Source organism: Lithobates pipiens, unplaced genomic scaffold, assembly GCF_037356315.1.
Source record: "Lithobates pipiens isolate NorthernLeopardFrog02 unplaced genomic scaffold, aLitPip1_a1.2 Scaffold_13, whole genome shotgun sequence".
In the NCBI taxonomy this organism is placed as follows: Eukaryota; Metazoa; Chordata; class Amphibia; order Anura; family Ranidae; genus Lithobates; species Lithobates pipiens.
This window is the reverse complement of record NW_027507718.1, coordinates 174531066-174557416: the sequence shown is the minus strand read 5'-3', so window position 1 is coordinate 174557416 and position 26351 is coordinate 174531066. Positions and strand designations below refer to the sequence as shown.

General features: G+C 51.2%; 13 non-coding genes and 9 pseudogenes across 13 annotated transcripts; all 22 read left to right on the top strand.

Annotated features, from left to right (window-relative positions):
- The first annotated feature begins 27 nt into the window (after positions 1 to 27).
- LOC143976775 (5S ribosomal RNA) lies at positions 28 to 146 on the top strand. Its single transcript, XR_013273069.1, has one exon. It is a non-coding gene; the product is annotated as a 5S ribosomal RNA (ribosomal RNA).
- A 109-nt stretch (positions 147 to 255) lies between these two features.
- LOC143977729 (5S ribosomal RNA) lies at positions 256 to 374 on the top strand (annotated as a pseudogene).
- Positions 375 to 483: 109 nt separating this feature from the next.
- Positions 484 to 602, top strand: LOC143977074 (5S ribosomal RNA). Its single transcript, XR_013273359.1, has one exon. It is a non-coding gene; the product is annotated as a 5S ribosomal RNA (ribosomal RNA).
- A 109-nt stretch (positions 603 to 711) lies between these two features.
- Positions 712 to 830, top strand: LOC143976728 (5S ribosomal RNA). The gene has a single exon (XR_013273024.1). It is a non-coding gene; the product is annotated as a 5S ribosomal RNA (ribosomal RNA).
- A 109-nt stretch (positions 831 to 939) lies between these two features.
- On the top strand, positions 940 to 1058 carry LOC143980105 (5S ribosomal RNA). The gene has a single exon (XR_013274249.1). It is a non-coding gene; the product is annotated as a 5S ribosomal RNA (ribosomal RNA).
- Positions 1059 to 1167: 109 nt separating this feature from the next.
- LOC143977381 (5S ribosomal RNA) lies at positions 1168 to 1286 on the top strand. Its single transcript, XR_013273662.1, has one exon. It is a non-coding gene; the product is annotated as a 5S ribosomal RNA (ribosomal RNA).
- A 326-nt stretch (positions 1287 to 1612) lies between these two features.
- On the top strand, positions 1613 to 1731 carry LOC143978535 (5S ribosomal RNA; annotated as a pseudogene).
- A 109-nt stretch (positions 1732 to 1840) lies between these two features.
- LOC143976684 (5S ribosomal RNA) lies at positions 1841 to 1959 on the top strand. Its single transcript, XR_013272981.1, has one exon. It is a non-coding gene; the product is annotated as a 5S ribosomal RNA (ribosomal RNA).
- Positions 1960 to 2068: 109 nt separating this feature from the next.
- Positions 2069 to 2187, top strand: LOC143978063 (5S ribosomal RNA; annotated as a pseudogene).
- Positions 2188 to 2513: 326 nt separating this feature from the next.
- LOC143978774 (5S ribosomal RNA) lies at positions 2514 to 2632 on the top strand (annotated as a pseudogene).
- Positions 2633 to 2741: 109 nt separating this feature from the next.
- On the top strand, positions 2742 to 2860 carry LOC143978015 (5S ribosomal RNA; annotated as a pseudogene).
- A 326-nt stretch (positions 2861 to 3186) lies between these two features.
- On the top strand, positions 3187 to 3305 carry LOC143979130 (5S ribosomal RNA; annotated as a pseudogene).
- Positions 3306 to 3414: 109 nt separating this feature from the next.
- On the top strand, positions 3415 to 3533 carry LOC143976665 (5S ribosomal RNA). The gene has a single exon (XR_013272962.1). It is a non-coding gene; the product is annotated as a 5S ribosomal RNA (ribosomal RNA).
- A 109-nt stretch (positions 3534 to 3642) lies between these two features.
- On the top strand, positions 3643 to 3761 carry LOC143976484 (5S ribosomal RNA). The gene has a single exon (XR_013272790.1). It is a non-coding gene; the product is annotated as a 5S ribosomal RNA (ribosomal RNA).
- A 109-nt stretch (positions 3762 to 3870) lies between these two features.
- LOC143976446 (5S ribosomal RNA) lies at positions 3871 to 3989 on the top strand. Its single transcript, XR_013272754.1, has one exon. It is a non-coding gene; the product is annotated as a 5S ribosomal RNA (ribosomal RNA).
- Positions 3990 to 4315: 326 nt separating this feature from the next.
- On the top strand, positions 4316 to 4434 carry LOC143980060 (5S ribosomal RNA). Its single transcript, XR_013274205.1, has one exon. It is a non-coding gene; the product is annotated as a 5S ribosomal RNA (ribosomal RNA).
- A 109-nt stretch (positions 4435 to 4543) lies between these two features.
- Positions 4544 to 4662, top strand: LOC143977248 (5S ribosomal RNA). Its single transcript, XR_013273531.1, has one exon. It is a non-coding gene; the product is annotated as a 5S ribosomal RNA (ribosomal RNA).
- A 109-nt stretch (positions 4663 to 4771) lies between these two features.
- On the top strand, positions 4772 to 4890 carry LOC143977926 (5S ribosomal RNA; annotated as a pseudogene).
- Positions 4891 to 4999: 109 nt separating this feature from the next.
- LOC143978142 (5S ribosomal RNA) lies at positions 5000 to 5118 on the top strand (annotated as a pseudogene).
- A 109-nt stretch (positions 5119 to 5227) lies between these two features.
- Positions 5228 to 5346, top strand: LOC143979694 (5S ribosomal RNA; annotated as a pseudogene).
- A 109-nt stretch (positions 5347 to 5455) lies between these two features.
- On the top strand, positions 5456 to 5574 carry LOC143977461 (5S ribosomal RNA). Its single transcript, XR_013273738.1, has one exon. It is a non-coding gene; the product is annotated as a 5S ribosomal RNA (ribosomal RNA).
- A 109-nt stretch (positions 5575 to 5683) lies between these two features.
- Positions 5684 to 5802, top strand: LOC143976973 (5S ribosomal RNA). The gene has a single exon (XR_013273262.1). It is a non-coding gene; the product is annotated as a 5S ribosomal RNA (ribosomal RNA).
- Positions 5803 to 26351: the final 20549 nt, after the last annotated feature.

Genomic DNA, 26351 nt, shown 5'->3' with positions numbered 1-26351 from the left:
AGAGAGTTGTAAGTAGGGTGCAAGATCGCCTACGGCCACATCATCCTGACTGCGCTCGATCTCGTCTGATCTCGGATGCTAAACAGGGTCGGGCCTGGTTAGTACCTGGATGGGAGACCGCCTGGGAATACCAGGTGCCGTAGGCTTTTTTCCATTATATTGTTGGCTTTGGCGACCTGCTGTATTTTTCCTCTCGATTTCCCGAGGTGACCACCTTGGCTTTTGTCAAGAGAGTTGTAAGTAGGATGCAAGATCGCCTACGGCCACATCACACTGAATGCTCTCGATCTCGTCTGATCTCGGATGCTAAGCAGGGTCGGGCCTGGTTATTACCTGGATGGGAGACCGCCTGGGAATTCCGGGTGCCGTAGGCTTTTTTCCATTATGTTGTTGGCTTTGGCGACCTGCTGTATTTTTCCTCTCGAATGCCCGAGGTGACCACCTTGGCTTTTGTCAAGAGAGTTGTAAGTAGGGTGCAAGATCGCCTACGGCCACATCACCCTGAATGCGCTCGATCTTGTCTGATCTCGGATGCTAAGCAGGGTCGTGCCTGGTTAGTACCTGGATGGGAGACCGCCTGGGAATCCCAGGTGCTGTAGGCTTTTTTCCATTATGTTGTTGGCTTTGGCGACCTGCTGTATTTTTCCTCTCGATTGCCCGAGGTGACCACCTTGGCTTTTGTCAAGAGAGTTGTAAGTAGGGTGCAAGATCGCCTACGGCCACATCACCCTGAATGCGCTCGCTCTCGTCTGATCTCGGATGCTAAGCAGGGTCGGGCCTGGTTAGTACCTGGATGGGAGACCGCCTGGGAATACCAGGTGCCGTAGGCTTTTTTCCATTATGTTGTTGGCTTTGGCGACCTGCTGTATTTTTCCTCTCGATTGCCCAAGGTGACCACCTTGGCTTTTGTCAAGAGAGTTGTAAGTAGTGTGCAAGATTGCCTACGGCCACATCACCCTGAATGCGCTCGATCTCGTCTGATCTCGGATGCTAAGCAGGGTCGTGCCTGGTTAGTACCTGGATGGGAGACCGCCTGGGAGTACCAGGTGCCGTAGGCTTTTTTCCATTATGTTGTTGGCTTTGGCGACCTGCTGTATTTTTCCTCTCGATTGCCCGAGGTGACCACCTTGGCTTTTGTCAAGAGAGTTGTAAGTAGGGTGCAAGATCGCCTCCGGCCACATCACCCTGAATGCGCTCGATCTCGTCTGATCTCGAATGCTAAGCAGGGTCGGGCCTGGTTAGTACCTGGATGGGAATCCGCCTGGGAATACCAGGTGCCGTAGGCTATTTTCCATTATGTTGTTGGCTTTGGCGACCTGCTGTATTTTTCCTCTCGATTGCCCGAGGTGACCACCTTGGCTTTTGTCAAGAGAGTTGTAAGTAGGGTGCAAGATCGCCTATGGCCACATCACCCTGAATGCGCTCGATCTCGTCTGATCTCGGATGCTAAACAGGGTCGGGCCTGGATGGGAGACCGCCTGGGAATACCAGGTGCCGTAGGCTTTTTTCCATTATGTTGTTGGCTTTGGCGACCTGCTGTATTTTTCCTCTCGATTGCCCGAGGTGACCACCTTTGCTTTTGTCAAGAGAGTTGTAAGTAGGGTGCAAGATGGCCTACGGCCACATCACCCTAAAAGCGCGCAATCTCATCTGATCTCGGATGCTAAGCAGGGTCGGGTCTGGTTAGTACCTGCATGGGAGACCGCCTGGGAATACCAGGTGCCGTAGGCTTTTTTCCATTATGTTGTTGGCTTTGGCGACCTGCTGTATTTTTCCTCTCGATTGCCCGAGGTGACCACCTTGGCTTTTGTCAAGAGAGTTGTAAGTAGGGTGCAAGATCGCCTACGGCTACATCACCCTGAATGCGCTCGATCTCGTCTGATCTCGGATGCTAAGCACGGTCGGGCCTGGTTAGTACCTGGATGGGAGACCGCCTGGGAATACCAGGTGCCGTAGGCTTTTTTCCATTATGTTGTTGCCTTTGGCGACCTGCTGTATTTTTCCTCTCGATTGCCCGAGGTGACCACCTTGGCTTTTGTCAAGAGAGTTGTAAGTAGGGTGCAAGATCGCCTCCGGCCACATCACCCTGAATGCGCTCAATCTCATCTGATCTCGGATGCTAAGCAGGGTCGGGCCTGTTTAGTACCTGGATGGGAGACCGCCTGGGAATACCAGGTGCCGTAGGCTTTTTTCCATTATGTTGTTGGCTTTGGCGACCTGCTGTATTTTTCCTCTCGATTGCCCGAGGTGACCACCTTGGCTTTTGTCAAGAGAGTTGTAAGTAGGGTGCAAGATCGCCTATGGCCACATCACCCTGAATGCGCTCGATCTCGTCTGATCTCGGTTGCTAAGCAGGGTCGGGCCTGGATGGGAGACTGCCTGGGAATACCAGGTGCCGTAGGCTTTTTTCCATTATGTTGTTGGCTTTGGCGACCTGCTGTATTTTTCCTCTCGATTGCCCGAGGTGACCACCTTGGCTTTTGTCAAGAGAGTTGTAAGTAGGGTGCAAGATGGCCTACGGCCACATCACCCTAAAAGCGCGCAATCTCGTCTGATCTCGGATGCTAAGCAGGGTCGGGCCTGGTTAGTACCTGCATGGGAGACCGCCTGGGAATACCAGGTGCCATAGGCTTTTTTCCATTATATTGTTGGCTTTGGCGACCTGCTGTATTTTTCCTCTCGATTGCCCGAGGTGACCACCTTGGCTTTTGTCAAGAGAGTTGTAAGTAGGGTGCAAGATCGCCTACGGCCACATCACCCTGAATGCGCTCGCTCTCGTCTGATCTCGGATGCTAAGCAGGGTCGGGCCTGGCTAGTACCTGGATGGGAGACCGCCTGGGAATACCATGTGCCGTAGGCTTTTTTCCATTATGTTGTTGGCTTTGGCGACCTGCTGTATTTTTCCTCTCGATTGCCCGAGGTGACCACCTTGGCTTTTGTCAAGAGAGTTGTAAGTAGGGTGCAAGCTCGCCTATGGCCACATCACCCTGAATGCGCTCGATCTCGTCTGATCTCGGATGCTAAGCAGGGTCGGGCCTGGATGGTTGACTGCCTGGGAATACCAGGTGCTGTAGGCTTTTTTCCATTATGTTGTTGGCTTTGGCGACCTGCTGTATTTTTCCTCTCGATTGCCCGAGGTGACCACCTTGGCTTTTGTCAAGAGAGTTGTAAGTAGGGTGCAAGATGGCCTACGACCACATCACCCTAAAAGCACGCAATCTCGTCTGATCTCGGATGCTAAGCAGGGTCGGGCCTGGTTAGTACCTGCATGGGAGACCGCCTGGGAATACCAGATGCCGTAGGCTTTTTTCCATTATGTTGTTGGCTTTGGCGACCTGCTGTATTTTTCTTCTCGATTGCCCGAGGTGATCACCTTGGCTTTTGTCAAGAGAGTTGTAAGTAGGGTGCAAGATCGCTTACGGCCACATCACCCTGAATGCACTCGATCTCGTCTGATCTCGGATGATAAGCAGGGTCGGGCCTGGTTAGTATCTGGATGGGAGACCGCCTGGGAATACCAGGTGCCGTAGGCTTTTTTCCATTATGTTGTTGGCTTTGGCGACCTGCTGTATTTTTCCTCTCCATTGCCCGAGGTGACCACCTTGGCTTTTGTCAAGAGAGTTGTAAGTAGGGTGCAATGTCGCCTACGGCCACATCACCCTGAATGCGCTCGATCTCGTCTGATCTCGGATGCTAAGCAGGGTCGGGCCTGGTTAGTACCTGGATGGGAGACCGCCTGGGAATACCAGGTGCCGTAGTTTTTTTTTCATTATGTTGTTGGCTTTGGCGACCTGCTGTATTTTTCCTCTCGATTGCCCCAGGTGACCACCTTGGCTTTTGTCAAGAGAGTTGTAAGTAGGGTGCAAGGTCGCCTACGGCCACATCACCCTGAATGCGCTCAATCTCGTCTGATCTCGGATGCTAAGCAGGGTTGGGCCTGGTTAGTACCTGGATGGGAGACCGCCTGGGAATACCAGGTGCCGTAGGCTTTTTTCCATTATGTTGTTGGCTTTGGCGACCTGCTGTATTTTTCCTCTCCATTGCCCGAGGTGACCACCTTGGCTTTTGTCAAGAGAGTTGTGAGTAGGGTGTCAGATCGCCTATGGCCACATCACCCTGAATGCGCTCGGTCTCGTCTGATCTCGGATGCTAAGCAGGGTCGTGCCTGGATGGTAGACCGCCTGGGAATACCAGGTGCCGTAGGCTTTTTTCCATTATGTTGTTGGCTTTGGCGACCTGCTGTATTTTTCCTCTCGATTGCCCGAGGTGACCACCTTGGCTTTTGTCAAGAGAGTTGTAAGTAGGGTGCAAGATCGCCTACGGCCACATCACCCTGAATGCGCTCGATCTCGTCTGATCTCGGATGCTAAGCAGGGTCGGGCCTGGTTAGTACCTGGATGGGAGACCGCCTGGGAATACTAGGTGCCGTAGGCTTTTTTCCATCATGTTGTTGGCTTTGGCGACCTGCTGTATTTTTCCTCTCGATTGCCCGAGGTGACCACCTTGGCTTTTGTCAAGAGAGTTGTAAGTAGGGTGCAAGATCGCCTACGGCCACATCACCCGGAATGCGCTTGATCTCGTCTGATCTCGGATGCTAAGCAGGGTCGGGCCTGGTTAGTACCTGGATGGGAGACCGCCTGGGAATATCAGGTGCCGTAGGCTTTTTTCCATTATGTTGTTGGCTTTGGCGACCTGCTGTATTCTTCCTCTCGATTGCCCGAGGTGATCACCTTGGCTTTTGTCAAGGGAGTTGTAAGTAGGGTGCAAGATCGCCTACGGCCACATCACCCTGAATGCGCTCGATCTCGTCTGACCTCGGATGCTAAGCAGGGTCGGGGCTGGTTAGTACCTGGATGGTAGACCGCCTGGGAATACCAGGTGCCGTAGGCTTTTTTCCATTATGTTGTTGGCTTTGGCGACCTGCTGTATTTTTCCTCTCGATTGCCCGAGGTGACCACCTTGGCTTTTGTCAAGAGAGTTGTAAGTAGGGTGCAGGATCGCCTACGGCCACATCACCCTGAATGCGCTCGATCTCGTCTGATCTCAGATGCTAAGCAGGGTCGGGCCTGGTTAGAACCTGGGTGGGAGACCGCCTGGGAATACCAGGTGCCGTAGGCTTTTTTCCATTATGTTGTTGGCTTTGGCGACCTGCTGTATTTTTCCTCTCGATTGCCCGAGGTGACCACCTTGGCTTTTGTCAAGAGAGTTGTAAGTAGGGGGCAAGATCGCCTACGGCCTTATCACCATGAATGCGCACGATCTTGTCTTATCTCGGATGCTAAGCAAGGCCGGGCCTGGTTAGTACCTGCATGGGAGACCGCCTGGGAATGCCAGGTGCAGTAGGCATTTTTCCATTATGTTGTTGGCTTTGGCGACCTGCTGTATTTTTCCTCTCGATTGCCCGAGGTGACCACCTTGGCTTTTGTCAAGAGAGTTGTAAGTAGGGTGCAAGAGCGCCTACGGCCACATCACCCTGAATGCGCTCGATCTCGTCTGATCTCGGATTCTAAGCAGGGTCGGGCCTGGTTAGTACCTGGATGGGAGACCGCCTGGGAATACCAGGTGCCATAGGCTTTTTTCCATTATGTTGTTGGCTTTGGCGACCTGCTGTATTTTTCCTCTCGATTGCCCGAGGTGACCACCTTGGCTTTTGTCAAGAGAGTTGTAAGTAGGGTGCAAGATCGCCTACAGCCACATCGCCCTGAATGCGCTCGATCTCGTCTGATCTCGGATGCTAAGCAGGGTCGGGCCTGGTTAGTACCTGGATGGAAGTCCGCCTGGGAATACCAGGTGCTGTAGGCTTTTTTCCATTATGTTGTTGGCTTTGGCGACCTGCTGTATTTTTCCTCTCGATTGCCCGAGGTGACCACCTTGGCTTTTGTCAAGAGAGTTGTTTTTTTTTTTTTTTTTATTATTAATCTTTATTAAATTTTCACATTTATACAGACCACATTTTAAAATAACATTACCAGGGTTCAAATACCTCTTTCTTCCCTTCCGAGATCTGAGTTCTAGAGTTCTAGGAAGGGAAGGGGGACATGAAGATACATCCATACATCACATATAATTAGCAAAAAAAACCAAAAGCACATTATCTAAACAGTACCATATCCCCCCTTCTCCTACCATCACTATTTTTGCAATTCCTACGTTTTTCCTATTGTTATAACCCCACCCCTCCCTCCCATCCTTTCTATCAACCCCGCCCCCCCTCCCCTCCCCTCTTATATATATATTGGTGCTTTTATCCTACAGTATAGCATAAATGTGTTATAATGATTCCCGAACCTTTAATGTACCCTACCCTACTCCTTCCCATTACCCATCCCCCCTCCCCCTCCCCTCTTCCCTTTCCTATCATGGTTTAAACTGGGGTATGCATCACTTCTATCCACTCTCGCCAGTTCCTATTAAACTCCTTTAGGTTATTTCGTTTTGCATATACTGCCCTCTCCTTACATAGATAGTCATTTACCGCCCTTGTCCAATCCTCTACTGTAGGGGGTAGCTTTGATTGCCATCTCCTAGCTATCATCCTTCTAGCTTGAAATAAACATCTTAGGATTGCCGTTGTTATTCCCTTCCTTTCTACTTCCTCCTCTCTGTAGCCTAAAATGCACACTATGGGATTTAACTCTATTACCGTCCCAAAAACCCTACTTATTATCTTTACCACTCCTTCCCAGTATCTAAATAATTTGGGACATTTCCAAAGCATGTGCATTAAATTCCCTGACCCCCCACACCTGGGGCAAAAGTCATCTGTTCTCTTACCAAATTTAAATAATTTCTGGGGAGTATAGTATGCTCTATTAATTACCATTAAATGGGAAATCCTCTGAGGAGGAGAGACCGAGACCTTTGGGCATGCCGCTAGGATATTTTTCCACTGTACTCGTGTTATATTACCTAGGTCCTGCTCCCATTTCCCTTTCTCAACCCTCCCTTTCCTCTCACTATTAATCTGTTCACCCAGCTGGGCATAGAATTTAGATATTAATCCTTTAGTGGGTCCTGCTTGTGCTACTGGGTATAGCAAGGGCATTTCCTCCCATGTTAATAACAGGTTTCCAAACTGGGTCCTTAAAGCATGCCTCACTTGTATATAGGCATAGAATGAATTTTGTGATATCTTAAATTCTCTTTGCAGCTGGTCGAAAGATTTAATACCCCTGCCGCCATATAGATGGCTTAGCCTTACAATGCCACATTTGGATTGTCACATTGGATGTAAGGAAAGCATTTGATAGCGTAGAATGGGGATATATATGGAAAGTTTTGGAGAAATTTGGCCTGGGTCCTTCCTTTATAAGATGGATTAGGATGCTATATGACAAACCTAGTGCGAGACTAAAAATTAATAATGAGTTATCCGGGAAAATAGAGTTGGGGAGAGGGACGAGGCAGGGGTGCCCATTATCACCCCTGCTCTTTGCATTGGCCATAGAGCCCCTGGCATGTGCAATTAGAGCAAACCGGGATATTGTCGGTTTTGTAAGAAAAACTGGAGAGGAAAAAATCTCACTTTATGCAGACGATATCCTATTGTTCTTAGGGGATATGAGATACTCACTACCAAGGGCAATGGAACTGGTGCAAAGGTTTGGAGGCTTCACTGGGCTGGAGATAAATTGGGAAAAATCGGAATGTCTCCCTTTGGACCCAATTGGTCAGCAAACGGCCCTGGGAACCCCCCAAATGCCAATAGTGGATAAGTTGAAATATCTGGGAGTAACCTTGTCAAGGGATCCTAAGCAATATATAAGTCATAACTTAGTCCCATTACTGGCTAAGTTTAAACAAAAAATTGCTATATGGAAACGATTGCCTCTCTCGGTCGCTGGCAGATGCAATCTGATAAAAATGATATGGATGCCCCAACTTTTATACATATTACACAATGCCCCAATATGGATTAACAAAAGTTGGTTTGATAAAATCGAGATGCTGTTTAGGGAGCTAATATGGAGGGGAGGACAGGCTAGATTGAGATTGCGGATGCTTCAGCTACCGGGAGAGGAAGGAGGATTCGCGGTCCCTTATCCGGAGTGCTATTTTTGGGCGTCCCAATTACAACAGCTAGGGGGGATCGATGAGAAGAACGGAGGAACCCCAAATGGGAGATTAGTATTAACAGGCTCCCCACATAATACCCTGATCGAGACCCTGGAAGCGGACTCATTCCAGTGTAGATGCCCTACAGTAAAAATGATGTTAAAGCTATGGGGTACAGTTAAAAAAAAAATGGGATATAGTGAAATAACAAAGTATACGCCTCTATGGAACAACAAGAAGCTACAGGAAATATGGCGGGTTGGAAAAATTGCAGATTGGGAAAAATGTGGCATTGTAAGGCTAAGCCATCTATATGGCGGCAGGGGTATTAAATCTTTCGACCAGCTGCAAAGAGAATTTAAGATATCACAAAATTCATTCTATGCCTATATACAAGTGAGGCATGCTTTAAGGACCCAGTTTGGAAACCTGTTATTAACATGGGAGGAAATGCCCTTGCTATACCCAGTAGCACAAGCAGGACCCACTAAAGGATTAATATCTAAATTCTATGCCCAGCTGGGTGAACAGATTAATAGTGAGAGGAAAGGGAGGGTTGAGAAAGGGAAATGGGAGCAGGACCTAGGTAATATAACACGAGTACAGTGGAAAAATATCCTAGCGGCATGCCCAAAGGTCTCGGTCTCTCCTCCTCAGAGGATTTCCCATTTAATGGTAATTAATAGAGCATACTATACTCCCCAGAAATTATTTAAATTTGGTAAGAGAACAGATGACTTTTGCCCCAGGTGTGGGGGGTCAGGGAATTTAATGCACATGCTTTGGAAATGTCCCAAATTATTTAGATACTGGGAAGGAGTGGTAAAGATAATAAGTAGGGTTTTTGGGACGGTAATAGAGTTAAATCCCATAGTGTGCATTTTAGGCTACAGAGAGGAGGAAGTAGAAAGGAAGGGAATAACAACGGCAATCCTAAGATGTTTATTTCAAGCTAGAAGGATGATAGCTAGGAGATGGCAATCAAAGCTACCCCCTACAGTAGAGGATTGGACAAGGGCGGTAAATGACTATCTATGTAAGGAGAGGGCAGTATATGCAAAACGAAATAACCTAAAGGAGTTTAATAGGAACTGGCGAGAGTGGATAGAAGTGATGCATACCCCAGTTTAAACCATGATAGGAAAGGGAAGAGGGGAGGGGGAGGGGGGATGGGTAATGGGAAGGAGTAGGGTAGGGTACATTAAAGGTTCGGGAATCATTATAACACATTTATGCTATACTGTAGGATAAAAGCACCAATATATATATAAGAGGGGAGGGGAGGGGGGGCGGGGTTGATAGAAAGGATGGGAGGGAGGGGTGGGGTTATAACAATAGGAAAAACGTAGGAATTGCAAAAATAGTGATGGTAGGAGAAGGGGGGATATGGTACTGTTTAGATAATGTGCTTTTGGTTTTTTTTGCTAATTATATGTGATGTATGGATGTATCTTCATGTCCCCCTTCCCTTCCTAGAACTCTAAAACTCAGATCTCGGAAGGGAAGAAAGAGGTATTTGAACCCTGGTAATGTTATTTTAAAATGTGGTCTGTATAAATGTGAAAATTTAATAAAGATTAATAATTAAAAAAAAAAACTAAATGGGTTGTATAGCCTGCCATTAGTAGAACTAGGCAAAATTGTTACACAATACACAGAACTTTAATCCCGCCCCTAGTGAGCGAACTCTGTGCTATCAATCCTCCTCACTGCTCCCAGTAGCTTCAGTTTTTATTTTGCCTAGTAAGGAGAATGGCCTAGGAACCCTGCAGGCCTCTCGGTCCATGTTTTTGCTGCAGGTTTGCTGCCTTTGCGCAAGATGAAAGATCCTGAGATCTTCTATCAACTGCCGGTTAATGATATCCTTGTAGTCTCCCCAGTCCGGCCATCGAGCGTGAGCAGGCCGCAGCTAAGGCTCGGCAGGCCACAACATGCCTCAGCTCCAGAGGTGGTCGTGAGCTTCAATGCTCCAGGGTATACATATGACTGGGCTACTGCTGTCTGGCTCACAGTATACCGGGCCAACAGCTACCCTGTAACTGCGCAGGAGTAGGTCTGTGATGGAATGTCTCCCAGCTCTTCAGGACTGGTAAGTACGGCTCTCCCTGCCTCGGTGGGGTGAGCAGCTGGGCATTCCCTGGGGGGTCGATTCGGGGGCCACCTCACCTCCCTATCTTCTCTCCCAAGTCCCTATCACCCCTCCTTCTCCCCTCTGAGGGGGGTGGCTGCATGCGCTGCGGGCGGTGTGTGTGTGGGTTCGCTGTTTTCTCACCTGTGGGGGCTCTGTGCGGCTGGCGTTGGTCCTAGCCCAGGTCTGGGGGGGTCCCTAAAGGTGTTTGTGGAGGTTGTTCTGGCTGTAAGCAGGCAACACATTTTTATTTTTTGTTCTGTCACTGCATGGCGCCGTCCGGCGGCCATCTTGGATGTGGGAAAGCTGATATTCCCCTGGTGAGCTTCAGCAGCCATTTTCTTTAGGATTTCCTATTAGTTTCATTGGCGGACATTTTCTTGAAGCCTGAGCACTTTGTTTCACCGCTGTTCTCTTGTAGTAGCATTACATGTGCTCTCACTTGCTGTTTCCTGTGTCCACTGTGTGTTCAGGACGCTGGATGGCTCTTTGCTGAACGCTGAAGCTAGCTCTACAGAACATTTCACGGCTGTTTATAGCTGCTGCTGCTGACACAGTTTTTTCCTCTCTGCAACTGGGAACCTCCTAGGGACTACAGGCACTGCTTGTGGCTTTCACAGAATGCCCCAGGGTGGTGAGTCCAGCACTAAGTATCCCCCCACCCCCCCACGTGGCGGCAGCAGGAGGTTGGGACCTTCACAGTCCTAAGTCCCCTTGCAGGTGGCAGACAGGCTAGGGTCAGCATGGCTTCAGAAACTGGTGTTTCTTCCCCCAAAATCCAGGCTATAGCAACCGGGTCACCTGCGGTTAGCACGGTGCGCATGGACACCCTATGTTGCTAAGATAGATGCGGCACGTGGCAGGAAAAGTGCACGTAAGAGGCCCCTGCCCCCCCCCCCCCCTGTCCTCTGGGGAGAGCTCTGATGCAGACTTGGGCCCTGCTGTGGCTGGAGACCCCTGCTCTGACCTATCAGATGTGGCTGACCAGGACCGTTCGGACAGTGAGGATGATTCCCCGCCCGTGTCCGGGCGCGACAAGGCGCTTGTTGGAGCACTTATCACAGCTGTGCGTGATACCCTAAAGATTCAGGAGCCAGTGGATTCCTCTGCTGATGTTCCGGGTCCCTTTTGGGTCCCGCAAGCCAGCACGTTCACCTAAGGTGTTCCCGTATTTGACTTATTTTGACAAATTCATCTACAGGGAATGGGGTCCCCTGCAACGAACCTTTTCGGCCCCCAAAAATTTGGTGGTGCGTTACCCCTTTGAAGAAAGCCTACTCAAAAAGTGGTCCGCTCCTCCGTTCGTGGACCCCCCCAGTATCTAGGTTAAATAAAGTAACTACGATCCAGTTGAGGGGACTCCTGCATTCAAGGATCCCACGGACAAGAAGGCCGAGGCAGTGGCTCGTTCCTTGTTTACGGTTGTGGAGTCAGCCGTGTAACCTGTACTGGCATCCGCACTGGTGTCGCAGATACTGACTGAGTGGGCAAAACTTTTGCACCGCGAATTGAGAGAGCAGAACGCCTCCCCTGTCTGCGTAGAGCTAGCAGACCAACTAGTGCATGGCCTTAAGTACGTTTGGATACTCTCCCCCTGTTATCCAAGGCTTCAGTGTCAGCTATGGTGCTGAGGTGCCTCATTTGGCTGAAATGCTGGTCTGCTGACCAGGCTTCCAAGAAAGCCCTGACGGATCTTCCCTTCCTTGGCGACCGGCTCTTTGGAGCCTCGTTGGATGACATTATTAAGAATGCCACGGGTGGTAAGAGTACACTACTCCCACAGGCCAGGAAGGCTAAGGAGCCACGCCGCAGGCAAGGGCCCTCATTTTCCACTCACAAGTGGCTTTTTTGTCTGCCCGGTGCTTTGGCAAAATGCCCCCAGCCCGACAGGACGCCCACAGACGGTCAGAAGCCTCCCTGGAACCGCAAGCCTAACAAGCCTGTGAACAAAAGTGCTACCGCATGAAGGTTTGCCCCCACCCACTTTTTGGGTGGGGGGGTCATCTTCGGGAGTTTGCAGTTTACAGGCTACAAGATAGAGTTTCTCTCTTGGCCGCCAAACAGATTCTTCCCTTCCAGCATACCCGTGTCCCCTGTTCGCCGGGAGGCCCTGTTAGGGGCGGTGAGGGACTTGCTAAATCAGGGGGGATTGTACCGGTTCCAGAATCGGCACGCTTCCAGGGGTTCTACTCAAATCTGTTTGTGGTTCCCAAGAAGGAAGGGGTACATCCAATCTTGGACTTGAAGGCCCTCAATCACTTTGTAAAAGTGCAGAGGTTCAGAATGGAATCAGTTCGCTCAGTAGTCGCTGCACTCCATCAAGGGGACTTCCTGGTGCCCTTGGACATTCAGGATGCTTACCTGCACATACCCATATGCCTTCGCCATCAAAAATGTCTGCGTTTGGCAGTCGGGGAAGCCCACTACCAGTTTGTGGCTCTTCCTTTTGGCCTGGCATCAGCCCCCCGTGTCTTTACCAAAGTACTGGCTCCAGTATTGGCGTTGCTGAGACAACACGGGATCGCGATCGTGGGTTACCTAGACAATCTCCTCCTGAGAGCTTCTTCCGCCTCAGAATTAGAAGAGGATGTGGCGATCACCTTGCAGACCCTGCAAGAATTTGGGTGGCTGTTGAACCTAAAGAAGTCAGTGGTTGTACCGACTCAGCGTCTGGAGTACCTAGGGTTACTGTTGGACTCCAGGGAAGCAAGAGTTTTTCTCCCCTCAGTCAAATTGAGGACTCTCAGATCGGTGGTCAATCTACTGATGAGCCGCAAATGGTCGTCGCTCCGCTTTTGCATGCGAGTACTAGGGTCATGGTGGCCTCCTTCGAGGTGGTACCTTATGGCCAGTTCCACACTAGAGTCCTGCAGAAGGAGATTTTGATGAAGTGGGACCAATCTCCGTTGTCCCTGGATCGACAGATCCAGGTGAGTCAACCAGTCAGGGACTCCCTGATCTGGTGGTTGAGGTCCCCGGCGATTCAGTCCGGGAAATCGTTCCTTCCTCTGACATGGACGGCTGGGGTGGAGTGATGGGGATTCAGTCAGCTCAGGGCCTCTGGTCAGCGGAGGAATCGAAGTTGCCGATCAATCTGCTCGAATTGAGAGCGATCAGGCTGTGCCTCCACACATGGTCGATGAGTCTTCAAGGGTGTCAGAATACAGTCAGACAACGCCACGGCTGTGGCATACATAAATCACCAAGGGGGAACAAGAAGCTCAGCCGCTGCTCGGGAGGTCGCTCCCATACTTCGGTGGGCAGAGCGTCACGTTCTGGCCCTGTCGGCCATTTACATCCCAGGGGTGGAAAATTGGCAGGCGGACTATCTGAGTCGATAGATACTGGACCCAGGAGAATGGGCATTGCATCCAGAGATGTTCAGGCTGCTGTGCCTGAGGTGGGGCACACCAGATGTGGATCGATTGGCCTCCCGTCTCAATCGGAAGGTACCGAGATTCGTGTCCAGGACCAGGGATCCGTGGGCAGACGTGTCAGACGCGCTGGTGGCTCCGTGGGATCAGTACCAGCTGATCTACACTTTTCCTCCACTAAAACTGTTGCCACGCCTGCTGCACAGAGTGGAAGCCGAGGAGATCCCAGTGATCCTGGTTGCCCCAGATTGGCTTCAGCAGGCCTGGTACGCAGACCTTGTGCATCTGGTGGCAGACGCTCCCTGGCGACTGCCGTTGCGGGAGGACATCCTATCTCAAGGTCCAATCTTTCACCCTGCTTTACCAATCGCTGGCTTTAGCGGCATGGCTGTTGAAAGCCAGATATTGAGAAACCGGGGTCTGTCGGACTCTGTGATTCCTACTATGTTGAGGGGGGCGGAAATCTTCTTCCAGGAAGATATACCATCGTACTTGGAAAGCCTATATCTCCATGTGTGAGGAGAAAGGGTGGCATCCGCGCTCTTTCTCTATATCCAGGATCCTGCTGTTTCTTCAGCAAGGTGTAGACCAGAAGTTGGCGTTGAGCGAGACCCCCCCTCCCGCCGCCCTCCAGTGCTTTTACTGACTCACCGCTACAATCAAAGCCAGAAACGTTTTTTTTTATTTTTTTATTTCAGGCTTCCCAGTCTGGAAGTGAGATGTGGGGTCTTATTGACACTATATCTCACTGTAAAGAGGACCTGTCATGCCATATTCCTATTACAAGGGATGTTTACATTCCTTGTAATAGGAATAAAAGTGATCAAAAAATGTATGAAAAAAATCCAAAAACATGGATCTGGTGGCAGAGGAGTTAAGATGGCCGCACCGGTACTTCCGGTCGTTGATATATAAAGGAAGTACTGGAACAGCCAATCACGATCCCCTGAAGAAGTCACCTGATTGACGTAACGTGTAGGGAGTGGCCGGGAACTAACATAATACCGGAAGTGATGTAAGACTGGTGGAAGACGCCAGATGGGCATTTTACTTGAGAGATGTATTTTTTTATATCAAATGTGAGAGTCTTATCTATTTTTTAAAATAAATTCAGTTATTTTATTTAAATGCTACACTATTGGAGGCTCCTTTTTCCCTCTTTCTTCCTTTGAATGAGTGACACATCATTGCGAAGGTGGTGACCTGGCGTCCAGTACATTTACTGCAGGGATGGATGGCCCCCTTGTGGCTTGATATTTGTGTTCACATCATTGAGCTATAGAAGTGAAGGAGTGGAAGACCCCCTGGTGTTGGAGAACAAGATAAACAGGAGAATTCCCTAAGTCAGATTTGATTTAACAAAGGAGTGGAGGTGAGAGTTCTGAGAGCCCAGATTTGGATCTCCCTGATTATTTTGTTCTCTTCTATATGTGGGAACCAGCTTTTTATATATAATCTTTGATACATCTTTTTGATTTACCATTTGAGAGACCTTTTATATTTGGATTGATGAGATGGTGCATACTTTTTACATCATTTAGGACTATTACCAGAGGACAGGGATCACCACAGGAGAATAAGAGGACAGGGATAACCGCAGGAGAATAAGAGGACAGGGATAACCGCAGGAGAATAAGAGGACAGGGATAACCGCAGGAGAATAAGAGGACAGGGATAACCGCAGGAGAATCAGAGGACAGGGATCACCGCAGGAGAATCAGAGGACAGGGATCACCGCAGGAGAATCAGAGGACAGGGATCACCGCAGGACAATCAGAGGACAGGGATCACCGCAGGACAATCAGAGGACAGGGATCACCGCAGGACAATCAGAGGACAGGGATCACCGCAGGACAATCAGAGGACAGGGATTACCGCAGGACAATCAGAGGACAGGGATCACCGCAGAAGAATCAGAGGACAGGGATCACCACAGGAGAAAAAAAAGGACAGGGATCACCGCAGGACAATAAGAGGACAGGGGTCACCGCATGAGAATAAGAGGTCAGGGACCCCTGGCAGGTCTCTGGGCAGTGCTCCTTTCCATCTCAGCACTGTATATATCTCCTCCCCCCCACACTACACAGGGCTGAAATCACATTCATTTACACACAGACTGTGAGCCTTCACAGGGTATATCTGGCTTTTATGTTGCCGTTACGAGCTGTGAAATGCTCTGGTCAGAACGGCAGTGTAGTTGCAGGAGGCAGATACACCCTGTGCAGACTGTGGCTGACTGGCAGTGTTGTAAAGGAATTTTATCTCAGCCCTGCGGAGGAGGACCAGTATAGAGTGCTGTAATGGGAAAGGAGCTCAGCAGCCGGGCATAGCATTCAGGACAGAGGGGGTGGTCAGGGTACTTTGGGGGGTGCGAAACTTAGATCTGTGATGGCAAAGCCATGTCACACAAAATTTGGAGCCTACAGCACCTCAGCAGGTGTTTGAGCAATTTTAGACAGTTTCTCTGTCAGGGTTGGCAGGTGTTGGTGGAAGGTCAGTTTACGGAGGTGTGTATATTATCCCCATTGTCAGAGTAGGGGAGTATGCGGACATCCCAGGGCGTGGGGGTACAGATAATCCAAGCTGGTAACTAGGAGACACTGAGCGGAGCCTTACCTCACCAGTGACATCAGTGCCATCGAGGCTACAGGACGGCACTCTCCTCCTTTTGCCTCACTGAGCTTGGTTACCATTCCATGTTGCCAGCACACAGCACAGACACTTCCCCATCCTTGGCTGTTCTCGCCCCATGCTTCTCTCCATTCAGGAAATGGCTCACAGCTTCTCCCCAACCAATGAGAATGGAGGGGTGTGGACTGTGGAAGGTAAAGTGGAAGCCCAGTACTGGAGTGTGGCTGTGGGGCCCTAGGGCAGATCGAACCTGGATTTTGTGGAGGATATCATAATATAACAGGGAGGCAGTTGGGACCCCACAGAGCTAGGGGTGGGGTTGCGATTGTGACACCTTATGCTACGCCCATGTATGTATATGTATGTATATATATATATATATATATATATATATATATATATATATATATATATATAGATAGATAGATAGATAGATAGATAGACAGAGAGAAGAGAGAAAATGTATGTGTGTATCCACTTTCAGACCGGACCATTTTACTGGCTTAAGACCAGACCACTTTTTGCAATTCGGCACTGCGTCACTTTAACTGACAATTGCGTGATCATGCAACGTGGCTCCCAAACAAAATTGACGTCCTTTTTTTCCCACAAATAGAGCTTTCTTTTGGTGGTATTTGCTTTCTTTTTGCTATAATAAATATCCCCCAAAAATATATAAAAAAATATGTATTTTTTTCTCAGTTTAGGCCGATACGTATTCTACATATTTTTGGTAAGAAAAAATCGCTATAAGCGATTATTGATTGGTTTGCACAAAATTTATAGCATTTACAAAATAGGGGATAGTTTTATGGCATTTTTATTAATCATTTTTTTTTTTTTTACTAGTAATGGCAGCGATCAGCACTTTTTATTGTGACTGTGACGTTATGGCGGACCATTGTCATTTATACAGCAATCAGTGCTATACAAATGCACCGATTCCTGTGTAAATAACACTGGTAGTGAATCAGGGGGTGGCAGTGTAGGGGTTAAGTGTGTCCTAGGGGCGTGTTACTAACTGTGGGGGGCTGGGCTGTGTGTTAGTGAACACTGATCTCTGCTCCAATCACATGGAGCAGAGATCAGTGTCACTTGTTGCTAGGCAGAACAGGGAGATGCTCTTTACATCGGCATGATACAGGAGTTTGATCAGAGACTGTGCGGGCATGATACTGGAGTTTGATCAGTGACTGCAGGCATGATACAGGAGTTTGATCAGCGACTGTGCGGCATTATACTGGAGTTTGATCAGCGACTGTGAGGGCATGATAATGGAGTTTGATCAGCGACTGTGAGGGCATGATAATGGAGTTTAAGCAGCAACTACGGGCATGATAATGGAGTTAGATCAGCGACTACGGGCATGATAATGGAGTTGGATCAGCGGCTGCGGGCATGATACAGCAGTTTGATCAGCGACTACGGGCATGATACTGGAGTTTGATCAGCGACTGCAGGCATGATACAGGAGTTTGATCAGCAACTGTGCAGGCATTATACTGGAGTTTGATCAGCGACTGTGAGGGCATGATACTGGAGTTTGATCAGTGACTGCGGGCATGATACAGGAGTTTGATCAGTGACTGTGTGGGCATTATACTGGAGTTTGATCAGCGACTGTGAGGGCATGATAATGGAGTTTGATCAGGGACTGTGAGGGCATGATAATGGAGTTTGAGCAGCGACTGAGGGCATGATAATAGAGTTTGATCAGCGACTGCGGGCATGATACAGGAGTTAGATCAGCGACTATGGGCATGATAATGGAGTTTGAGCAGGGACTACGGGCATGATAATGGATTTAGATCAGCAACTACGGGCATGATAATGGAGTTGGATCAGCGACTACGGGCATAATACAGTAGTTTGTTCAGCGACTACGGGCATTATACTGGAGTTTGATCAGCGACTGCGGGCATGATACAGAAGTTTGATCAGTGATTGTGCGGGCATGATACTGGAGTTTGATCAGCGACTGTGAGGGCATGATAATGGAGTTTGATCAGTGACTACGGGCATGATAATAGAGTTTGATCAGCGACTACAGGCATGATAATGGAGTTTGATCAGTGACAACGGGCATGATAATGGAGTTTGATCAGCGACTATGGGCATGATAATGGAGTTTGATCAGGGACTACGGGCATGGTAATGAAGTTTGATCAGCGACTACGGGCATGATAATGAAGTTTGATCAGCGATTACGGCATGATAATGGAGTTTGATCAGCTACTGCGGGCATGATAATGGAGTTTGATCAGCGACTGCGGGCATGATAATGGAGTTTGATCAGCGACTGCGGGTATGATACTGGAGTTGACAAAAGAAGTAGAGGTGATTAGTGAATTCCAGAATAACGGCAATTGTAAACAATGAAGATATATATAAAAAAAGGGTGAAATAGAGCCTCATCATTTTTGCTCTTCTCTCACTCCAACATTTTCCAATGCTTCTGCCTCTCAGCTTCTCTGCCTCTCAGCCTCTCAGCTTCTGTGCCTCTCAGCGTCTCTGCTTATCAGCTTCTGAGCCTCTCTGCCCCGTGCTTCCTGGTCTGCACATGCGCAGGAGTAACATGAGCGTGCTCTGCTTTCATCACAGAGCGTGCTCTGTCACTCCTGTACATCCACGGGAGCCTCCCCAGGAGCGAGGCTCATCCTGGCTGGCAGTAGGAGTGCAGCTGTGGGCGGAGCCGTCCTCTGATGTCACAACTCCGCCCACCGAGCGCCAAGAACGAAAAACGCCCACATTATGGAGCAGTTTGAGGGGCTCCCATCAGGTGAGGGGGTGATTATTTATATATAGGGATGCATGCAGGAGGCATGTAAAGCCTTTTATATATATTAACTATTTTAATACTTAGAAAATGATGACAGTGGGTTTACATCCACTTTAAGAACTAAAGCCCTGTGCACATGATCGGACATTCCGACAACAAAACCGTGGATTTTTTTCCGACGGATGTTGGCTCAAATTTGTCTTGCATACACATGGTCGAACAAATGTTGTCGGGAATTTTGATCGCCAAGAACGTGCTGATGTACAACGGAAATATAAAAAAGAAGTTCAATACCAAGTGCGCCATCCTTTGGGCTCCTTCTGCTAATCTCGTGTTAGTAGAAATTTAGTGAAAGATGATTCACGCTTTTTATCCTCGTGCTTTTCAGTTTGTTACTGCTCTTCAGTTTCAGTTTTGCTTGTGGGTTCGTATCTGTTCTTCAGTGCGTGTTATGAGTTTGTATCTGTTTTTCAGTGCGTTCTTGTCTGCTCGTTTCTGATTTTCAAATCGTTTTTCTCAGGCCTTTCTGATTTTCAGTGCGTTCTGTTAGTTCGTTCTGACCAGACGAGCGTTTTCTAGCCATGTTGCGGGTATGTACTCATCGTAGAGTTTGTACTGTGCAGGGGCTTGGTGTTGGAGTTCTTTCTTTGACCCAAGTCCAGTCCATGAACAGGGCGAGGAGGAGTTCATGGGCGAAGAATTGGTTGCTCCAGCGTGACCAATTCTGTCACGTGCCTTTGTTGTGGGAGATGCGGGAGAATAATCCTGATGATTTCAGGAATTATCTCTGGATGACGGACCATCTGTTGGCTTTGCTGCCCCCTTATATTAACCAAGCAGGACACCTGCATGCGGCAAGCCATCACTCCCGAGCAGAGGCACATGGTCTCTCTCTCTCTCTATCTCTCCGCCAGCAACACACTTCACAAGGCCGATGTGCAGGCAGCCTTATATAACGTGGGGCATGTACTAAACCCCCTGAGCCATAATTAGCCAAAGCCACCCTGACTTTAGCCAATTATGGCTGTCTGTAAAGACAGCGCTGTGATTGGCCAAGCATGTGGGTCATAGTGCATGCTTGGCCAATCATCAGCCAGCAATGCACTGCGGCATTGCATTATAGGCCTTGACACGCCACTCAAATTTGGCGCGAAAGGCCCATAATGTTCGGAATTTGCCGAACGGACGATGTTCGAGTTGAACATGGGTTCGACTCGAACACGAAGCTCATCCCTAGTGGGTACCTCAGCCCTGAGTGTTCCTTTTTAAGTACCTGTCTTGGCGCTGCATGTTGCTCGGGCTCGCTCACTGCATACACTAGGGGTGTGTCATCATTAGAATCACATTAACGCGCTGTTGGTCTTGTCATCCTGCACCTACATCCTCATACTTGTCAGGTGCGTAGGGGGTTGTTGTTTCATGGTTGGTTGTCTGTTCTCATTTCTCTAGTTTGTGTTTCCTCAGATCAGGGCATGTCGCGTGTTTCAGAAGTGGCTAATTCACATTCATCTCTCCTCCGCCGCTTGGGGGTTCAGTCCATGGTAGCATCCCGTTATCAAGGGGTAGGACAAGCTTAATTTGTATGTGAGCTATCTGCACAAGCCCCCCCCCCCCGACCTCTTTTTGCTTTGCCTCTACTTTTGTCTCACATTTCTTACTCCCCCTGTGTAAACTGTGGGGGGGGGGGATTGTGCAAACTGGGGGGGGGGGGTTGTGCAGGCTGGGGGGAGGCAGGATTATGCAGACTAGAGGGAGGGGGCATTGTGGAGACTAGAGGGAGGTGGGATTTTGCAGACTGGGGGGGGGATTGTGCATACTGGGGGGAGGGGGGATTGCGCAGACTTGGGGGAGGGGGGATTGTACAGACTTGGGGGGTTGTGCAGAATAGGAGATTGGGATTGTGCAGACTGGGGCGGGTAATTGTGCAGACTGGGGGGAGGGGGGAGAATTGTGCAGATTTGGGGTGGGGGGAGAATTGTGCAGACTAGGGAAGGGGGATTGTGCAGGCTGGGGGAGGGGGGTACTTGTGCAGACTAGGGGGGTAATTGTGCAGACTGGGGGGGGCAGGATAGTGCAAACTGGGGGGTAATTGTGCAGACTAGGGGAGGCAGGATTGTGCAGACTGGGGAGGGGAATAATTGTGCAGACTGGGGAGGGGGATAATTGTGCAGACTGGGAAAGGGGGGTTGTGCAAACTGGGGAGGGGGGATTGTGCAGACTAGGGGGAGGGGGAATTGTGCAGATTAGGGGAGGGCTGGGGGTAATTGTGCAGACTAGGGGATGGGAATTGTGCAGACTGGGGAGGTAATTGTGCAGACCTGGGGGGAGCGGGATAATTGTGCAGAGCTGGGGGAGGGGGATATTTGTGCAGACCTGGGGGGAGGGGGATATTTGTGCAGAGTTGGGGGGAGGGGGATATTTTTGCAGACCTGGGGGGAGGGGGATAATTGTGAGACTAGGGGAGGGGGATTGTGCAGACTGGGGGAGGGGGGTAATTGTGCAGACTGGGGGAAGACAGGATTGTGCAGACTGGGGGGGGGGGTAATTATGCAGACTGGGGGGGAGGTGGGATTGTGCAGACTGGGGAGGTAATTGTGTAGACCTGGGGGGAGGGGGATAATTGTGCAGATCTGGGGGGGGAGGGGGATAATTGTGCAAACCTGGGGGGAGGGGGATAATTGTGCAGACCTGGGGGAAGGGGATTGTGCAGACTGGGGGAGGGGGGTAATTTTGCAGACTGGTGGAGGGGAGTAATTGTGCAGACTGGGGGGGAAGAGGAGTTGTGCAGACTGGGGGGAGGGGGGATTGTGCAGACTGGGGGGGTTGTGCAAACTGGGGGTGATTGTGCAGACTGGGGGTAATTGTGCAGACTGGGGGTGATTGTGCAGTCTTGCGGAGTAATTGTGCAGACCTGAGGGTGGATAACTGACTAGGGGAGGGGGATTGTGCAGACTGGGGGAGGGGGGTAATTGTGCAGACTGGGGGAAGGCAGGATTGTGCAGACTGGGGGGGGGGGTAATTGTGCAGACTGGGGGGGAGGTGGGATTGTGCAGACTGGGGAGGTAATTGTGTAGACCTGGGGGGAGGGGGATAATTGTGCAGACCTGGAGGGGGAGGGGGATAATTGTGCAGACCTGGGGGGAGGGGATTGTGCAGACTGGGGGAGGGGGGTAATTTTGCAGACTGGTGGAGGGGAGTAATTGTGCAGACTGGGGGGGAAGAGGGGTTGTGCAGACTAGGGGAGGGGGGATTGTGTAGACTAGGAGAGAAGGATAATTGTGCAGACTGGGGGAGGGGGGATTTTGCAGACTGGGGGGAAGGGGGTAATTGTGCAGACTAGGGCTGGGCTGGGGGGAATTGTGCAGACTAGGAGTGGGCTGGGGGGGGACTGTGCAGACTGGGGGGAGAGGGGATAATTGTGCAGACTGTGGGAAGTGGGGTTGTGCAGCTTGGAGGGAGGCGGGATTGTGCAGACTGGGGGGATGGGGGTTGTGCAGACTGGGGGGATTGTGTAGACTGGGGGGAGGGGGGGTAATTGTGCAGACTGGGGAAAGGGGGGATTGTGCAGACTGGGGGAGGGGGTAATTTTGCAGACTGGTGGAGGGGAGTAATTGTGCAGACTGGGGGGGAAGAGGGGTTGTGCAGACTGGGGGGATTGTGTAGACTGGGGGGAGGGGGGTAATTGTGCAGACTGGGGAAAGGGGGAATTGTGCAGACTGGGGGAGGGGGGTAATTTTACAGACTGGTGGAGGGGAGTAATTGTGCAGACTGGGGGGGAAGAGGGGTTGTGCAGACTGGGGGGAGGGGGGATTGTGCAGACTGGGGGGTAATTGTGCAGACTGGGGGTGATTGTGCAGACTTGCGAAATAATTGTGCAGACCTGAGGGTGGATAACTGTGCAGACTGGGGGGGGGGGGGGGGTAACTGTGCAGACTGGGGGAAGAGGGGATTGTGCAGACTATAGGAAGGGGGGATTGTGCAGATTGTGGGGGATAATTGTGCAGACTGGTAGGGATAATTGTGCAGACTGGGGGGAGGGGGTGATTGTGCAGAACTGGGGGGGGGGGGGATTGTGCACACCTTTGGGGGTAATCGTGCAGACTGGGGGGAGGCAGGATTGTGCAGAACTGGGGGAGTAATTTTGTAGACTGGGGGAAGGGGGGGGGGGGGTTGTGCAGACTAAAGGAAGGGAGGATTGTGCAGACTGGGGAGAGGCGGGATTGTGCAGACTGAGGGGTAATTGTGCAGACCGTGGGGTAATTGTGCAGACCGGGGGAGGGGGGATTGTGCAGACTGAAGGGGTAATTGTGCAGACTAGGGAGAGGGGGACAATTGTGCAGACTGGGGGAGGGGGGATTTTGCAGACTGGGGGGAAGGGGGTTATTGTGCAGACTAGGGCTGGGCTGGGGGGAATTGTGCAGACTAGGAGTGGGCTGGGGGGGGACTGTGCAGCTTGGAGGGAGGCGGGATTGTGCAGACTGGGGGGATGGGGGTTGTGCAGACTGGGGGGATTGTGTAGACTGGGGGGAGGGGGGGTAATTGTGCAGACTGGGGAAAGGGGGGATTGTGCAGACTGGGGGAGGGGGGTAATTTTGCAGACTGGTGGAGGGGAGTAATTGTGCAGACTGGGGGGGAAGAGGGGTTGTGCAGACTGGGGGGATTGTGTAGACTGGGGGGAGGGGGGTAATTGTGCAGACTGGGGAAAGGGGGAATTGTGCAGACTGGGGGAGGGGGGTAATTTTACAGACTGGTGGAGGGGAGTAATTGTGCAGACTGGGGGGGAAGAGGGGTTGTGCAGACTGGGGGGAGGGGGGATTGTGCAGACTGGGGGGTAATTGTGCAGACTGGGGGTGATTGTGCAGACTTGCGAAATAATTGTGCAGACCTGAGGGTGGATAACTGTGCAGACTGGGGGGGGGGGGTAACTGTGCAGACTGGGGGAAGAGGGGATTGTGCAGACTATAGGAAGGGGGGATTGTGCAGATTGTGGGGGATAATTGTGCAGACTGGTAGGGATAATTGTGCAGACTGGGGGGAGGGGGTGATTGTGCAGAACTGGGGGGGGGGGATTGTGCACACCTTTGGGGGTAATCGTGCAGACTGGGGGGAGGCAGGATTGTGCAGAACTGGGGGAGTAATTTTGTAGACTGGGGGAAGGGGGGGGGGGGGGGTTGTGCAGACTAAAGGAAGGGAGGATTGTGCGGACTGGGGAGAGGCGGGATTGTGCAGACTGAGGGGTAATTGTGCAGACCGTGGGGTAATTGTGCAGACCGGGGGAGGGGGGATTGTGCAGACTGAAGGGGTAATTGTGCAGACTAGGGAGAGGGGGACAATTGTTCAGACTAGGGGTGGGCTGGGTGGAATTGTGCAGACTAGGGGTGGGCTGGGTGGGATTGTGCAGACTAGGGGAGGAATGGGGGTGATTGTGCAGACTGGGGGGAGGGGTGATTGTGCAGACTGGGGGGAAGGGGGAATTGTACAGACTGGGGGGAATTGTGCAGACTTGGGGGGGGGGGTGAATGTGCAGACTGGGGGAGAGAGGTAATTGTGCAGACTAGGGGAGGGGGGATTGTGCAGACTAGAGGGAGGGGGGTAATTGTGCAGACTAGGGGTGGGTTGGGGGGATTCTGCAGACTAGCGGTGGGCTGGAGGGGATTGTGCAGACCAGGGGAGGGATGGGGAGGTGATTGTGCAGACTGGGGAAAGGGGGAATTGTGCAGACTGGGGAAAGGGGGTGATTGTGTAGACTGGGGGGAAAAGGTGATTGTGCAGACTGGGGGAAGGGGGGGATTATGCAGACTGGGGAAGGGGGTGGGGGATTGTGCAGACTGGGGAAGGGGGGGATTGTGCAGACTGGGGAAGGGGGGGATTGTCCAGACTGGGGTAGGGGGGGATTGTACAGACTAGGGGAGTGGGGTAATTGTGCAGACTAGGGGAGAGGGATAATTGTGCAGACTGGGGGAGGGGGGATTTTGCAGACTGGGGGGAAGGGGGTAATTGTGCAGACTAGGTCTGGGCTGGGGGGAATTGTGCAGACTAGGAGTGGGCTGGGGGGGGGGGGGACTGTGCAGACTGGGGGGAGAGGGGATAATTGTGCAGACTGTGGGAAGGGGGGTTGTGCAGCTTGGAGGGAGGTGGGATTGTGCAGACTGGGGGGATGGGGGTTGTGCAGACTGGGGGAGAGGGGGTAATTGTGCAGACTGGGGAAAGGGGGGATTGTGCAGATTGGGGGGGAGGGGTAATTGTGCAGACTGAGGAAGGGGGGATTATGCAGACTGGGGAAGGGGGGAATGTGCAGACTGGGGGAGGTGGGATTGTGTAGACTAGGAGAGAGGGGTAATTGTGCAGACTGGGGGAGGGGGAGTGCAAACTAGGGAAGAGGGGTAAATGTGCAGACTGGGGGAGGGGGGATTGTGCAGACTGGGGGGGGGGATTGTGCAGACTAAGGGGAGTGGGGTAATTGTGCAGACTGGGGGTAATTGTGCAGCCTAGGGGAGGGCTCGGGGGTGACTATGCAGACTAGGGGAGGGGTGGGGGGGTGATTGTGCAGACTGGGGGAGGCGGGATTGTGCAGAATGGGGGAAGGGGGGGTGATTGTGCAGACTGGGGGAGACGGGATTGTGCAGAATGGGGGAAGGGGGGCATTGTGCAGACTGGGAGAAAGGGGGATAATTGTGCAGACTGGAGGAAGGGGAGTTGTGCACACTGCGGGAGGCAGGATTGTGCAGACTGGGAGGAGGCGGGATTGTGCAGACTGGGAGGAGGCGGGATTGTGCATACTAGCAGGAGGCGGGATTGTGCAGACTGGGGGAGGGGGTAATTGTGCAGACTGGGGGGGAGGTAATTGTGCAGATTGGGGGAGGGTAATTGTGCAGACTAGGGGAGGGGGGATTGTGCAGACTGGGGGGTTGGGGGGTTGTGCAGACTGGGTGGGATTGTGTAGACTGTGGGGTAATTATGGAAACTTGGGGAGGGGGGATTGTGCAGACTGAGGGAAGGGGGGAAAATTGTGCAGAGCTGGGGGGAGGGCAGACTAGGGGAGGGCTGGGGGGATAATTGTGCGGACTAGGGTAGGGGGATTGTGCAGACTGGGGGGGGGGGTAATTGTGCAGACTGAGGGGGGGGTTGTGCAGACTAAGGGGAGTGGGGTAATTGTGCAGACTGGGGGTAATTGTGCAGCCTAGGGGAGGGCTCGGGGGTGACTATGCAGACTAGGGGAGGGGTGGGGGGGGTGATTGTGCAGACTGGGGGAGGCGGGATTGTGCAGAATGGGGGAAGGGGGGGTGATTGTGCAGACTGGGGAAGGCGGGATTGTGCAGAATGGGGGAAGGGGGGATTGTGTAGACTGGGGGAAGGGGGGCATTGTGCAGACTGGGAGAAAGGG